Here is a 15,456-nt window from a genome sequence, read left to right on the forward strand (position 1 = left end):
TCGCTGACGTCACTACGCCGGACGATTTCCATTCATTAGCATTTGCTGGGATTTTTCAATACGGGCGATCACTACAAATGTCACGCGATCACAGTCGGGAAATTACCGCGATTGGAGAAGATGTTCTAAATTTTCAAATTCATGGATAATATCTAAATGTTGACACCACCACAAGCCGAAAATTCCGTTTAGATTTGGAGATAGATTTGATCCCAATCGCGAGCAGAACGCACAGTTGCCAAACCTCGTCCGTTCGTCATCGGTGCAGTTCTGGTCCATCGTCTTTTTTTAGCCGGTGACGTCAGGATTAGCATTTTTTGGGGTATTTTGTTCAGATAGAAAAATCAGAAGTATGTCTCAGTTCAGGTAGCCGTTATCACACTTTTGAGACATAGACAAAAGGTGAGTTGATCGTTTGTTTATTCTGAAAATATTTTAATTCTGTGGCGGATCAAAATTGTGTTTTCATTCATGTTCATTGCTCAATAATGATGTACAAAACCCATAGCATGGTGAGTTGACATTGAAAAACATGACAAAGGCAAGGCTGGCATGCATGATGATCAATCACCCACATCATTTGATTTTTAGAATTTTATGGTTCAGTTTACAATAATTTTAAAATCATTAACGATTCATATGAACACGATGAAAGAGAACGACACAAGAATATTGCTGTAAAGTGTAATTGTAATGTTAATTATAAATGTTTAACAATAACACATAGGCCTACATGTACTTTCAGATTGTCATCAGATGTCAGATGGTGTATGTACAGTGTACGTAAATATTGCATGATTAACAATGCAATAATTAGGGCCTATGTCTAATCATGGAGCTATCTGTTTTTGAAGGGGGAGAGGTGTGGTTTCAACACTGTTTAAGTTTAAGACTGATTGTTGCTAAGGACAAGGTTTAAGATTTATTTAACTAAATCAACTTCGATAATTAAATTATTGACTTCATTTCAAGTCTACCTGTCCCGCCATGCCGAAACTATCGCTTTAAAGTACCAATCGCGTGCAACTTTTGTATTGAAATTTGACGTTATTTGCTAATTACAAACAAATGTAATATAATTATCGTTCTGTCCATTTTTTTAGAATGACCCTAAAAAGCTAGAGCCTTCTGGTAATATGTGAAAAATCAGTCGGAAGTCGAGTCCCATTTCGAGATGGACTGTTTCGGCTTAAAAATAAGCGATTTTCTTCCCCACTTTTTTTTTTACGTGATTGACAGATGTATGAAACTTATGATGACGATCAATAACATGTGAAAATCGTCCCCTATTAATATTCTGATCAGCATAAACCCGAAGAGCGATGTTGTTGATCACTGTTGCGTGACTGACGCAGGGATCGATGCATGCCGGTTCATGTACAGTCCCTAACCCAAGATGGTGGATTTTGCGGGTCCGACTAAACTGCGTCAACAACCGTCAACAACCGTCAACAAACATCAACGGTCGTCAACAAGCATCAACATATTTTGTATATACTTTTGAACATTAAAAGTAGCTTTAAATGGTAGAAAAAGCAATAAGGAACATCTACTGCATATCAATTAAATGTAAAATTATTCAAAAACTTGTTTTATGAACGCGAAATGTACGACGAGTTTGTCGATTAGTGTTGGCCGCCATCTTGTTTGGACGGCGCTGTTCACTGCACGCATGCGTAGTATGGCTCTGTACACTTCACGCATGCGTAGTACGGCTAGCTTCACGTAAACAAAACGGCGGCCACCCCAAACTCTACAAACTCGTCTTACATTTCGCGTTAAAAAAAACCAAGTTTTTAAATAATTTTAACTTTATTTTATATGCTGAATGTGTCCTTTGTCACTATTTCTACCATAAAAAACGTCTTGTGATGTTCCAAAACTTATACAATATTTGTTGATGCTTGTTGACGACCGTTGGCGCTTGTTGACGCAGTTTAGTAGGACTGGATTTTGCTACATGGTGGATTTTCAAAGATGGTGGATTTTCCAAAATGGCAGATGGATTTGTCAATTTTCTTGACAATTTTGCTGATAGAAAATTGTGTCCAATGGAGCCATTACACTTTCTAGTACATTTATCAGAGATGCCACTTTTCCGGTTTTAACCGGAATTCCGGTTTTTAAAAAAAATGTCACAAAATTCCGGTTTTTCCGGCCGTCAAATTAACCAGAAAAAGAGAAGAAAAACTGTGGAAATGCGTTGATTTTTACCTCGATTTAGTACATTTAGGCGCACGCATGGCACAACGTTGTTCGTTGAAGTAGTCTTAAAAACAGTCTTTGTGTATGTTGTTGCCGAGCCTGCATGCGATACATGTACAAGCGGCCAACGTACATGTACTTGCACGCAGTATACAAGGGCGCCTCGCGCGTGCTTCACCGCGTGCGGGCATGTTGTGTGCTAAGCAGAACTTGGCTTGGCTACAAGATAAAATGACAACGGGGACTTTGTGTCGGACACGGAGTGGCTTTTTCACACACAAAAAAGTTCGGTTTTTGAAGCAGCCGTTCCGTTTTTTTTCAAGCAGACCCAATTCCGTTTTTCAAGCAGACCCTGTGGCATCTCTGATTTATAAATACAATTTTGTTGGAAAAAAATTAAAAGACAATGTACCTGGTATTGACAAAAAGTGCAAAACATAATGCAAATGTATGAATCTGTTGCTTGCCATTAGGTTACAGTGCAGAGAGAGTTAACTTGAACTGTTGTGTTTTTGTGGGTCACATGGCACTGACGTAAACACAAGAAAAAGGTCAAACGGGCGGGTTAAGCCAGATTACAATGTGTTGGGCCGCCGCCCGTCCGGTTTGGCTTGATGTCGCTTCCTAGCTCAGTGGTCCCAGACTCCAGGTATAAATTAAATTGTCTCGGTTAGGGATTTGGGATTTATTGGAGCTGCTTCAAAAACCTAACTCCCCACTAATGCCCCAGCTCTGGTGAAAACGGGTCAGCTTGATTTGGGGAGGGGGAGGGGGAGGGGGAGGGGGGGGGGGTGATGAGCGTTGTGTAAGGGATTTACTTGTTGAAGGCTTTGCAAAATGACAGTTGTGTGAAAAACATGTACCGGTATAGTTACATGCACATGTATGCACATGTACTTGTAAAAGTTGGTTCAGTAATAGACCTCTGCCGCCTATGAGGATTCATGCATTTAACACACTCTGTACAAAGAAAAGCAATAAAAAAACAAATCAGAGTGAGTACTTCAAGACTTTGAGAAAGGTCCTTCTAAGGATCGAAACGTTAGGCCCTATAAGTTCTGTATTTGTACATAAAATATTTCAAGTCAAGGCAGTCAGTAAGGAGGATGCAACAGTTTTATCCGTTTTTATGTTAAGAATGTGTAAGCTTTCATACTAAATGTATGATGTACATGTAGTACTTCATCAGGTTCAATTTGAGCAGATTTACAAATAACATGTCAGGTGGTTCTAAAAATAAGAAGAGAGGACCTCAGGATTTGAAATATAAATTTCTATAAAGTTGCCGTGAAATTCTTCTCTTGACTTATGAGTCGAAGAACTACCTGTAGTTCCAACGAGACAATCGCCAAGTGTCAAATTCCATTTGCAAACCACTGCATTGCGAGAATGTCTTCCTCGAACATGCACAGATTTGCCCTTGTCATAAACCACATCCGTGAGCTCCCTCTCCCCCCACGTTTTCCCCCACCCCCCTTCCCCAGCTTACAATAATTTCCTCTCGGCTAATCTAATTAGGATGGAATAGCACTCGGAAGGCCTCAGCCAAAGCCGTTTGGGTGGAACTTGTTAAGCGAGGCCGTGGCCTCAAAACAGCTGTAGACCAAAGGGGTGTGTGCCCGCGCCCCTCGGAGGGGACACCGAGAGTCCCATACTCGGTCACATGTCCTGTCCCCCAATTTCACAGGGGGCCAAAACTTTGGTTTAAAAGGACCTGGGGTTTTAGGAGTATCGTGCATTTCAGAACGGGCCAGTGCACGAAAGTATTATCAAAAGTTACATTTGTAATTGTAACTCCTGACGTCTTCCGACTGTACTGACGTCTTCGGACTGTACTGTACTACCTTCCTCCAAGGTACTTCTTACCGGTAGTTCTTTAACATGTCTTGCGGTTAATGTACGTGACACAACATATCCAGCGCAAGTTTCTCTATCCTGGGGAAACTGGACAAATAGTTAAACCGCTGAAGAACCATTGACTAGTGGTGTGGACTGTCATCTGCTACAATTTGAGCTTCAAGATCCAAATTCTGGTTTTGGGATCGGCTGGCTTTTTGGACGATAAATCAAGCTGGATTCGTGAATATTGAATGTGAATAAGGTGCGTGGGTTCTTATATCTAAATTAACATGTTCATGACTTCATGTCGTCAAGAGATTGGTATGTAAAACCTGAGTTAGCATATTAGACAGAATTTTAAATGCTTATCAAAGCTGCAGATGGCCAACATTTTACGGTTTTAACCAATCCCGGGCACACTATCAATTAATGTTGTGTGTATATAATTTATAAACTGAATCTGAACCGAAACCGATCTGAATTCCCCAACGAAAATTAAGGGAAAAACCAATCCAAACCAACCTGAAACGAAACGACCGAAGAAAACCGAATATCTGGCTTGGGCAAATCGTCCTACATTTGTATATTTCATGAACACTGTGTCCGCTTTTTGTGCCTGAACTTAACCACGTGGCCTGATTTTGTTTTGAAAACTGTTGTCTCAGTAAAGAAACATACAGAAAAGGTATGGTGAACACTCCTAACGTGACATACTGGTGGGTCTAAACGTTATAGAATGTGCATGATAGACTGCAAAGCACACGCACAATCGCGCGGTGAGTTGACGGTCGTCGTATTGGGCACAGGGACTGCAAAAATATTGTCCCACATGAATTTCCAAACTGTTTCATTTTTGTTCGGTTTCTTTCAGATTTTCACAAGATGGCTTAACCGACCCAACCTGACCCGAAAATCGCAAATGCAAAACCGAAACCGACCCGATCCAAAGTTAACCGAAGTCGGTTTCAGGTCGGGTTGGTTTCAGTATCAGGTCAAATTTGCATCGTGCTTTCTATTGTTCAGACAATCTGTCATGGACGGAGGGGTGGGGGGGGGGGGGGGGGGGAGGGGTGTTTCTATGCAATAGCATACACACTGGTTTCTCCATTGAAGGGGGCCTCATGAGTGTACCATGATCACGTGCCTGGATCCGTCTATGCAGTCTCAATGTGATAGTGGCAGTCAAAATTCTTTGTGTTGGTGGTGCAATAACCACAACGCTGTTATGTACGGTCAATTAATGATGTTATGATTTTTTTTATATATTGCATGGAGGTTTATTGCTCGTTGCTAGGCTACATATGTACGCACATTGCTAATTACAGTAGATTCTAAGTACCTACATGTATGGTACATACGTGTACACTTGAACTTATTTTTGTGTTTATACCATATATACATGTAATTTATTACAAATTTTGGCATGCTTGTGTGCAATTGCAGGAAGGGTCCAGAGTAATTGTGTTCACAATTTATTTAGGATTCCCACGCGTGTACTTCTGTCAAAACCATTTTTGTATGCTGTGTCACAGGAAGAAAGACATGTTATGCATTTGTTGTATTGCATGAACCCTAACATTCCTCAATCCTAAAAAAATCCTCTTTTGGAGGATTGGTTTTGGAGGATTTTGGAGGATTGAGACTGAATGGCAAAAAAGTGTTGATTTTAGAGGATGCGTTGTGTTAAGTTTGTAGGCTGTACATGTACCCAGCATTGTTCATGTTCAGTCATGCATTAAAAACCATGCCTTGTACTGGATATCATCCGCACTGCTTGTGAATGTCATTGGCACTGTCTCAACCCATTTAACAGCGATTGTTGGAGGATTCTAAAGGATTGAGGCAATGGTCACCCCTACACTGAACACATTCAAGAAATAAGGGATGATTTTAGGGGATTGAGGCAGAATCCAATTTTTAAAATCGTGGCAATTGGAGGATTTTGCAGGATTGAGAATGGTTCCCAGCCAAAAGAGCCTAGGGGGATAGGGTTAAAGACACTTATTGCGTTTTATACAATACTAGATTCGAAGAGATTTCACTTGATTTTCAAGGCAAAAAACTGAAGGAAATTGCATTCATAACGCCTATATTTCCACTTTGTCTCTCAATTCATCAGAAACAGACTTCTTGTGGCCACGTTAAATTTGTGTCGCTAGCTAACGGCGCCAATGTAAGGCCCAAGGTTTCCGTGCGACAGACCTGTCCGATGTGCTTCACGTGTGGGAATGAATTGCCTAGATCGCGTTGCATCCTGAATGCTAGACTAGCATCCTACATTGTGTAGCTGGCCGAGCGTGTTTAGTACTGACTGGGGAGTTTTGTAATCATTGTAATTGATGGTTGGCTGACGATGGGCCAAGGCAAGCAATCATCACTTGGCCAGGATGCTCTGAATGAAAAAAAAAAAGACATGCATGCCATAAATAATGCATCTACTCATTGGTAGTACAGTGTGTACATTTGTAGTACAATGTGTACATTTGTAGTACAGTGTGTTAAATTAACATTATGTACATGTACAGTACATGTATGTATACATGTTTGCATTGTAATGGGCCAACCCAAGCTTTGTAATTGTAACAATCGCAATGATTCATCAAAACAGAAAATGAGTAATTGCACATGTATGCAACAAATATTACATCACTTGTTTTGATTTTTGTCAAAAAAAACCCCGTATGTCAATGATACAGTGAATTGTTCTTTTAAAGTATTTTCAATGAACATACATGTGTACACTGTACACCAGTGATGATGTAGGCCTAATTATTATCTTTTTGAAGATATCATAAATTATACAAAGAGTTGTAATTTATACTGCTATTTAAATACATGTTCATACCGTAAGGCCAAAAAAAAAAAATAGTTCAGCTTTCGATTACATGGCATTCGAAAATAGGGTAGGTAGGTAGGGAATTTTTTTTATTTTGCCAATTTTTTTTGTGTACAATCATATGGAGGCGTCTGCGTGTAGTCAATGGTAAAAGGTAGAAATTGATGGTTTTTGGTGTTTTTTCCTCATTTTTCCCATAAAAAAATTAGGGTAGGGGCTGTCATAATAAGGTACATGTAGGTAGGGAAACCGGAAGCAGAACTATAATTTGTTTTGGCCTAATGTACCGGTATGTACTGTTTTACCCACAAATAATTTGAAGGTTGCACCGTTGCAAGTATTTGGTGACATTTAAAATAAATAATGTTCACACAGGTACTAGATAATGAGATTGACAATTTGTACTTGATAGTGCAAACATATATATATATGTACATGTAGGTTCAAAGTGGAAACCTACGGTACATGTGTGCATGGTACATGTACATGTACAATGTACATATTTATATGTGTTGACAGATTTCAGACCCATAGAAAAAGGAACATGTACAAAGCATTTGTATATTATTGGTACATTGTGTGGTTACCGTATAACCGTATACATCATGTACATGTATGCATTGAAAATATTTTAAGTGTACACAAATGTACACATTACACGTTCTAGTGCTACGGCATGGTTTGTTATAAGAGGAAGTTTTCACAGGTCTGAAAGGGCATGCGTGCTCCAAATCAACCGCTTCAGTTGTGCTCATTACCATGATCACAGCCCATGTACGCGGGCCGAATCTATACCGTGCATGGTGTACAAAACCCCCTCTGGCCCACACCATTATACGCAGGGCAATCGTCCACAGTAACTTAATAATCATGCATAAAACATCCATTGGTTTTTTTTTTTTTATACACGTGTGTGACAACTGTCCATGCTTAGTATGCAGGCATTACTGCTGTCATGTGTCTTGATGCAGCATTGGAGCCCCTTGCTTTAGATGGGCTTTTTACCACTTGACATTATGAAGATGACCCATGCACGCTAAGCCACCATTTGTGCAATGATGCACATGTATTGTATGGGCCTACATGTATTTTAGACTCTCTACAATGTGTAAAATATCTTTATTAAAATTAAAGAATTCAGGATTGTTGGGATTGGAGGAATTTGTCTAATATTTTAGCCCCTTTTTTTTATAATCCATTCATTCTTAAAATTGATGTAAGAATTCTTTAAAGGAATGTTCTGGTTTTCAAAATATGAATGTCATTTAGATTCATTTTTTCAATTTAATGATAACATGTACATACAGTACAGGTTTTTTTTGTACACAAAGAAAATTACTGGAACTTCTAATTCCCCCCCCCCCCAATCTTTGAAGCTTTGTATTGACAGCATGTTTTGGAAGGATTTTTTTATTTGCCAATTTATGGGTAATAATTCTTAGCTTACATAGTAAACATTGTATTTAAAGCAATTCAGCTAATTAAACAATGCATACAATTGACATTCTGATCCTGTCATTCCAAGCTGTTACCAGCTTTCAAATAAATTTTCAGATAACCAATTAACTATTCATGTCTGTCTCTCCATGTACATGTACATGTATACCTACATGTACATGTACATGTACGTGCATTAGTATGCACTACATGCTTACATTGTACATGTATGGTACATGTACATGTACATGCCCACAGACACATTCTTGTACCCTGGAAATCTTCACATTGCCTGGAGTACCATTTGTCCCCATGTGTTTACAGAACAGGTGAACCACATCATAGCAGACAACAATACACTCTGCATTGTACTTATATAGTGTACGGACACAAATTGAAATTCTTAGAAATAGGGCCATATGGCATCATGCTGGGCACTGTGGTCTTGCTACTGGGCCTTAAATAAATGCGCACTGGAACCCCAAAAGTACATCTTTCTTTGTTGGGATAAAATGTCTAAAATTCCAAAAATGGTTTGTTGAATTTCAGAGATACATGTGTACCGGTACATGTACTTGTGCAGTGTACCAATAAATTATGTTGAGATTTTAGACATTTTGTCCCGTAAAAGGAGATCCCAGACATTTCTGATTTCGCAGTGGCTTACAATAGACCTAAGACGTAATGACGTCACGCTCTGTTTACACATGTGCGCTTTCCTATGGGAGCCAGGTGGAGATGATTGGCCGGCGTCCCCACCTGGAGCCCATAGGAAAGCGCACATGTAAACAAAGCGTGATGTCATTTCCTACGTAGTATTACAAATGCGTACATGTACGTGTACAAAAAGCATGTCGTCTATGGCTATTTAGCACTACGTGTGAAGTGCTGAAATCAAAGTGTAGGCACAAAATTCCCAATTTGGACAAAGCCTTCACAGTAAACTACCTAGCTCCATGACTACATGTACAATGTACATGTACATGATGTACATGTACGCTTGTACATGTACACCATGTACATGTACATGTACTTGTAATTTGGCAAGATACTGAATAGTCATGCAGCTTTTAAGCTTGAAAGGCCTGACATCTTTTTCTTGACGAATGCAGCTGTGATTTACATATGTACATGAATACATGTTTATGAATACATGGTGCGCATATGTGCATTGTAATTTGCAGACAGTGCACTGCACAAGGCAGGGACTGTCTCGCAATGTGGACCCATCTCATTGCAGTGATATATTGGAGGAAACTGATCAAAAGGCCAGGCTCATTGCCAACCACAAATATGCACGCGTTGCCCATACTGCATACAAATGTACAGTACATTGTACATGTGCATAATGAACATGTACATACATGTACATTGTATGTAGGGCCAATTGGCTAGCTACATAAATAATGCAAACGGGACCACAATTTTTATGATCATTCCAACTGATTACAGATTAGAACTGTTGTGGTATTTTTGTAGACATAAATTACACAATTGACAGCAACAACTATACATGTTTACATATGTACATGTGTCAACAATTTATTCACCTGTTTTTCAGTGTAATCAGGCATGCAACTTTTCCCCGGATCCGCCGATTTCCTTGTGTGTTTTAGAATTTCCTCGTTTTTTTTCTAAATTCCCAGTTGCATGCCTGTGTCACGACACTGTTCATGCTTGTACATTTTTTTTCACAAATACAATTAATGCATGACTTGTGCTAAATTTATTGATTAAATCCTATACATGTACACGTGTATGCATTTATGTACGATACTTGTTCTGTCTGAGTGGCGCCAATCCCTTCCTTTTTTTCACCCATTTCCTTCTAGTTTCCTCGTAAATTTACATACTACAATGGACTTTGGCATAGTACACGTGCATGGAGCTATAAACCAGCAACACAACCTTTTTTTACAATGTAGATCTACACGTGTACATGATAACATCTGAACATGTTTTGTCAGTTTGTAGTGTTGAAACACTATGTCTTGGCAGTATTGCTGAACCCAACAAGATCCAAAATTATTCAACAGTGGGCACATGTTTTGTTTGATTCTGTTACTCTCAGTACAGTGAAAAAAAAGTGTTAGTGTTGGATACTTTTGGATTCAATATTTTTTCAGTTACTGCAGGATATTATCAGATTTTTCAGGTTGCTGGTGAAAAATGCATGGGAAATAGTTTAACCCTTTAGACCCTGTACCACCCCAAAGTGCCCTGCCTGTTAGGCCATTTAAAAAAAAAAATCAGTTTCTCGTCTTTTTTTATTTTATTTTATAAATTCATACATATTTGCAATATATTTTGAACATGTATATATTGTCTTTTTATTTGTTTCCAACAAATTTGTAGCAACATACATACAGAAAGAAAGGGTTGTGGCTCCATTGGACACAAGTTTATATCAGCAAAATAGTTGAGAAAATTGAAGATTCCATCCCCCATCTTGGAATATCCGCCATCTAGGGAAAAAAATATAGAATCCCGCGTCCTTCATTTTTTTTCTTCAAAAAGGCAGAATGAGAAACTTCAGGTTTTTTTTCACTCGGCCTTACTTCTTATTACCCCATACTGCACTCTATTGTTTTATGGGTTCATCAAGGATTACAATGTAGTGAATTACAATTAATACAACCTTGTGCTAATGGGCTAATATCCATAACACGAAAAATTAATGGCACTTTACGGCATATGTGTACTTATTCTGAGAAACAGAAGTAGACCTTGGCCTGCAGTCAGTGACACAAGAAAATCATCTCATATTTTATAAACGACATGAAAAAGGAATTGAGCAAAAGGTACAAATTTGTGTTTCTGCAGCCGTACATGTACACATCAACATGTACCGGTACATGCCATTTCTAACACCAATCCTACATGTAGCATCGATATTTTTAGCCAGTCCTTTTTTAGTTTTAAATCTTCTGTTGAGCTGTTGGGTGTGAAATAAATAAATAAATAAAGAATATGCATGAGTACTTTTTTCGTTTTGCAGGGACGAAGTCATTTACTAATGATCATGATGATCAAGCAATTCATATCCTGTCCAACGTACATTAGCCTCTGTCCGTGTAAAACCCTACAAAGTATCCAATTAACGCCTGGTGTTTTTGTCTGGTGTAAGCCGGACCTAATCCAATCCACCCCCTTCAGCGGGAGCCGATTTGCCCCGACCGATATTTCCATAATAGAATTCCCTCCGTTATTAAATCGTGTCGCAGTTTAACATCACACCGGCAGCAAGGGGGGAAAAAAATCTTTCTACTGTTCTGACTGAATGACCTTTCGAGAGAAATAAAAACACTTCCAGCAATTTGCAGTATGCCAAACACACACCCAGACTCAAGACGAACCGAGTCTTGTTGGGACTTGGTTGATTGTCAAGACACGAACCCGTAATTTTCTGCCTTCTAGTGAGCAATTTAAAGGGGTGCTGTGCTGTATCAATCTGTGCACACAGTTAAGATAATGTATGCTTGAATAATTAAGTATTCGGGATTTTAAACTTGAATTCGATCAAATATTCGAGTATTTGAAACCCGGCTATCAAGTTTCACATGCACCAGCCTAAACTCTGTGAGATAGTTGCAGATCACTCAAGTGCTGGTCAGGAACTGCATGCGTGCATCATTTGTGAATTTAAGAGGCCACGGATTTCAGACTTACTTTTTGAGTAAAATTCATCTATTTTGTGAAAACCATGTGGAGGCCTACCGGTATTCACCTTTAGAAATTGCCTTGTGGAGACCTTTACAATCTTTTGTTCCGTATTATGCCCGGGTCTCCACAAGGCATCATTTTTCGAAACACGTTATACACAACACGTGTGTTTCATAGCAGATTTCTTTTAACAAAACAAATTGTAAAGGGTTCTTACATCGGTCGGTACAATGCATTGAGGTTCACAGAATAGGCTTCCAATCTTTCAGCCATTCATGTCAGATGAGATTATATCGATCCATCGGTTGGATGGGTCACTGTAAAGCAGAAAATAGAAGGGGAAAAAATATGAGTGATTCACAACAATAGTGAGTCAGGATCTCTGTGCATAGTGTGTGTGATCAGTGATGCCTTCCTCAAGGCCTCATGGCCAGAGAGAATTCTGGCATTTGATTATCTGTCCAGTTGGTCGGAGTGGGAATCTAGGTTCTTGGCCAAGGGAAACTGTATTTGTTTAAATATTCCCAGAGTGGCAATATTGTGTAAGACACAACTGTTCAATCAAGTTGTGTGCCAGTATATAATCAGTGTATATTGGCACACAACTCGATGTGTGTGTGTTATGACATGTATGAACTGCGTGACAAAACATCCACCCACATACATGTACCGGTATGCACTTTTTTCCATGTTTTACATTGTAAAGATTTTATGTACAGTGCATCCGTATTTTATAAGTGTTGGATGGAGTATTTTTTCTTTCTTTGATATTTCTTGAGAGATGTTGACATTAGGAGAGCATACATGTACCGGTGACAATTGTGTAAACAAGGTCATATTTTCCATCTTCATATTTATGTACGGTAGTCGGTATGTATACATATGTACAAATGCAAACATCAATTTCTCACTATAAAAACTGCTTTTTTTTTGTATTTAGCAAAGTTGGCTATTGTTGTCTACCCCACATGTGGTGTACCCTCAAAATGGTATTGCCTGAAAGCATACATGTACATGTGTATGTACATTGTACTATGTAACAATGCCCTGAATTGGACACATGTAGGCTGTACATCATGTAAAGTACGGGTACATACATACAGGTACATTATTTCATTTGTTGCTAAGGAGAATTTATGCAGAAATTACTAACAGCAGCATTGTCCATGGACTACAGTGTGCTACAATGTACTTAATCAATTTGTACAACAAATATACATTGACTTCCATGCATTAATATGTGTGTACTTTGAGAAGTGCATTTCCTTTTGAAACATTGACCGACTGTCCAGGTTTAACAAGAAATAGTTTACAGGTGGAAATGGCGCAAACCTTGAGCTGGGTATAAACTTCCTGTAGATAAGCCAAGAGGGTTGTTTGTTGCTTTTTAATTCAACATGACCAGGCAGTGGACATGGCAAACAGGTACAAGTACAATGCATATTATGTACAAGGTTAAAAGTAAGGTAGCACTTTAAAATTTAACACGCGTAGTTGATGATGAGCATTTCTATCATCCTACATGTACATGTACATGTACATGTACATGTGTGTTCAGTACATCTTCACCTGTCCGGTGCACATGGTCAACTACATGTATGAGAACTTTTAACTGAGAAATTGGCATTGACTGCCAATTTAATCAAGCATGAGATTTTTCAGACTTGAGTTTGAAATCCGACTTTTTGAATCTGAGAGAAAATCATTATCAGTGTAGAAAAAGACCTCTCATCCAATGTTCAGACTTAAAAAAAGAATTGACAATATTTTCCCCGTTAAAGTTGATACATTATATACCCTGTGCTCTTCAAAAACAAGATTTTTTTTCTTCCAACAACAATTTCCATGTTTTGTTTAAATAACCAAAAAAACTACTTTATTCCAATTTTGGGCGTCTGCAACCCTATGAAAAAGGGCTTCCATTTTGCGCACAAATTAACCCGCCCTGCGAGAGGCTAATTATTGTCAGGCAGCCAATAATTTAAATTTTGGAAAGAAATAATTCAATAACTAAATGTCGGTGGATCTTTTTTTCCGTATGATGTCTCGTTCAAAAGTGAACAACTTTTATCTTGATAGGGAATTAACAATTGAAAAACACCCCAAATTTTCAAGTTGAAACTTATAGTAAGGGGAACGCATCTTTAATTGCCACTGTAGTATTTTATCTTGGCTATTTCATCTTATCTTTGTTTTGGAAGTGGAACTTTGACCACTTTCACAAGTACAATGTGTTCAACATTTATGAATTAGGCTTTCTTTAAAAGCGTTCATGAAGTAAATTTTTCTCAGGAACATACTTTGTGCAACTTTCTACTCCTTGTAAAATGTATGAAAAATATTTGACATCCCTTTTTTGATTCATTTTATAGCCGTAGCATTGAGATTTCTGCCTGAAATTTCATCACGCATTTGCTCATGAATATGGAAATTGGCATTAGCATAAAAAAAAGGCACCAATAGGCCTACACCCTTGAAAATGGCAAAACAAAAATTGAAAATACCGGTCGGGTTCAATGGGACACAAAGGTGTATTTCTGAGGATGGGCCCTCTGAAATAAACATGGAACTTTTATTTGTATCTTTTCTATAATGCACACTTGATATGTTGAACTTTCCGTTGAACTTATTTTTGTTGTTGTGAATTAAATCATCACATGTATGATGACTACTTTATATCAGTGACTATAAGCTAAAAAATGCCAAGTCAAGAGCTTTGTTTATCACTAATTTGTAAAATTTGCTTTTAACAAGAAAAGGCAGCGCGCGTGGGCGACACTTTATCAGCACGACTAGTCATAGGCCCGTAGTGTGCCATTACGCATATTTGTATCTTTGGTATTGATTTGTATTGACGGTCATATCTGTGTGCGTGTGCGTGCGCAGATCAGTTGGGCCTACACACGTCAGTGGCAGTGTGTATACGGTTCTGTGTATGTTTGGTCAGTGCACTGAGTGCAGCCTGACATTAGTGGGTTCATAGTGAATGCATGACACACACTGAGTAATGGTGCACAGCTCTGAATCATGCTTGTTTGGTTCGCATTGGATCAGGCTGCATCAGTGATTAGCGAAGGGCTAGCTATTGGCCTTATTCTGTGGTTTATGTACCTGCAATGTACATTGTACATGTATGTATAAATTTACAAGTGTATGTGGTTGTGTTAATGTATTTACATGTATCCGGTACATGTATGGGTATAGGAACAATGTACCGGTACATGTACATGTACAACGTACATTTGTATGCATGCTGTACAGTGTGCTGTGTGTGTACAGTTCATTTCAAAATTTGTGTACTTTGTACATTAACATACACACATGTGTACACCTTCTTCATTAAGGCCGAGTAAAAAATAAGGAGTTTGTCGTCCAACCTTTTTGAAAAAATGAAGGAGGCTGGCGCTTTTTTTGGCTTGCTTTTTTCCCCAAAGATGGCAGATTTTCCAAGATGGCGGATGGATTCTTTAATTTTC

The 15,456-nt window shown here is 38.6% G+C and overlaps 1 protein-coding gene across 1 annotated transcript in view; it reads left to right on the forward strand.

The window, feature by feature from the left end:
• LOC119731722 (stress-activated protein kinase JNK-like) overlaps positions 1–15,456 on the forward strand; it is a 30,744-nt gene continuing 15,288 nt past the window's right edge. Inside the window, exon 1 of the mRNA XM_038204945.1 lies at positions 1–402. The gene's annotated coding sequence lies outside the window, so the exon portion shown is untranslated. The remainder of the gene's footprint in view (positions 403–15,456) is intronic.

Source organism: Patiria miniata, unplaced genomic scaffold (genome assembly GCF_015706575.1).
Source record: "Patiria miniata isolate m_02_andy unplaced genomic scaffold, ASM1570657v1 HiC_scaffold_24, whole genome shotgun sequence".
In the NCBI taxonomy this organism is placed as follows: Eukaryota; Metazoa; Echinodermata; class Asteroidea; order Valvatida; family Asterinidae; genus Patiria; species Patiria miniata.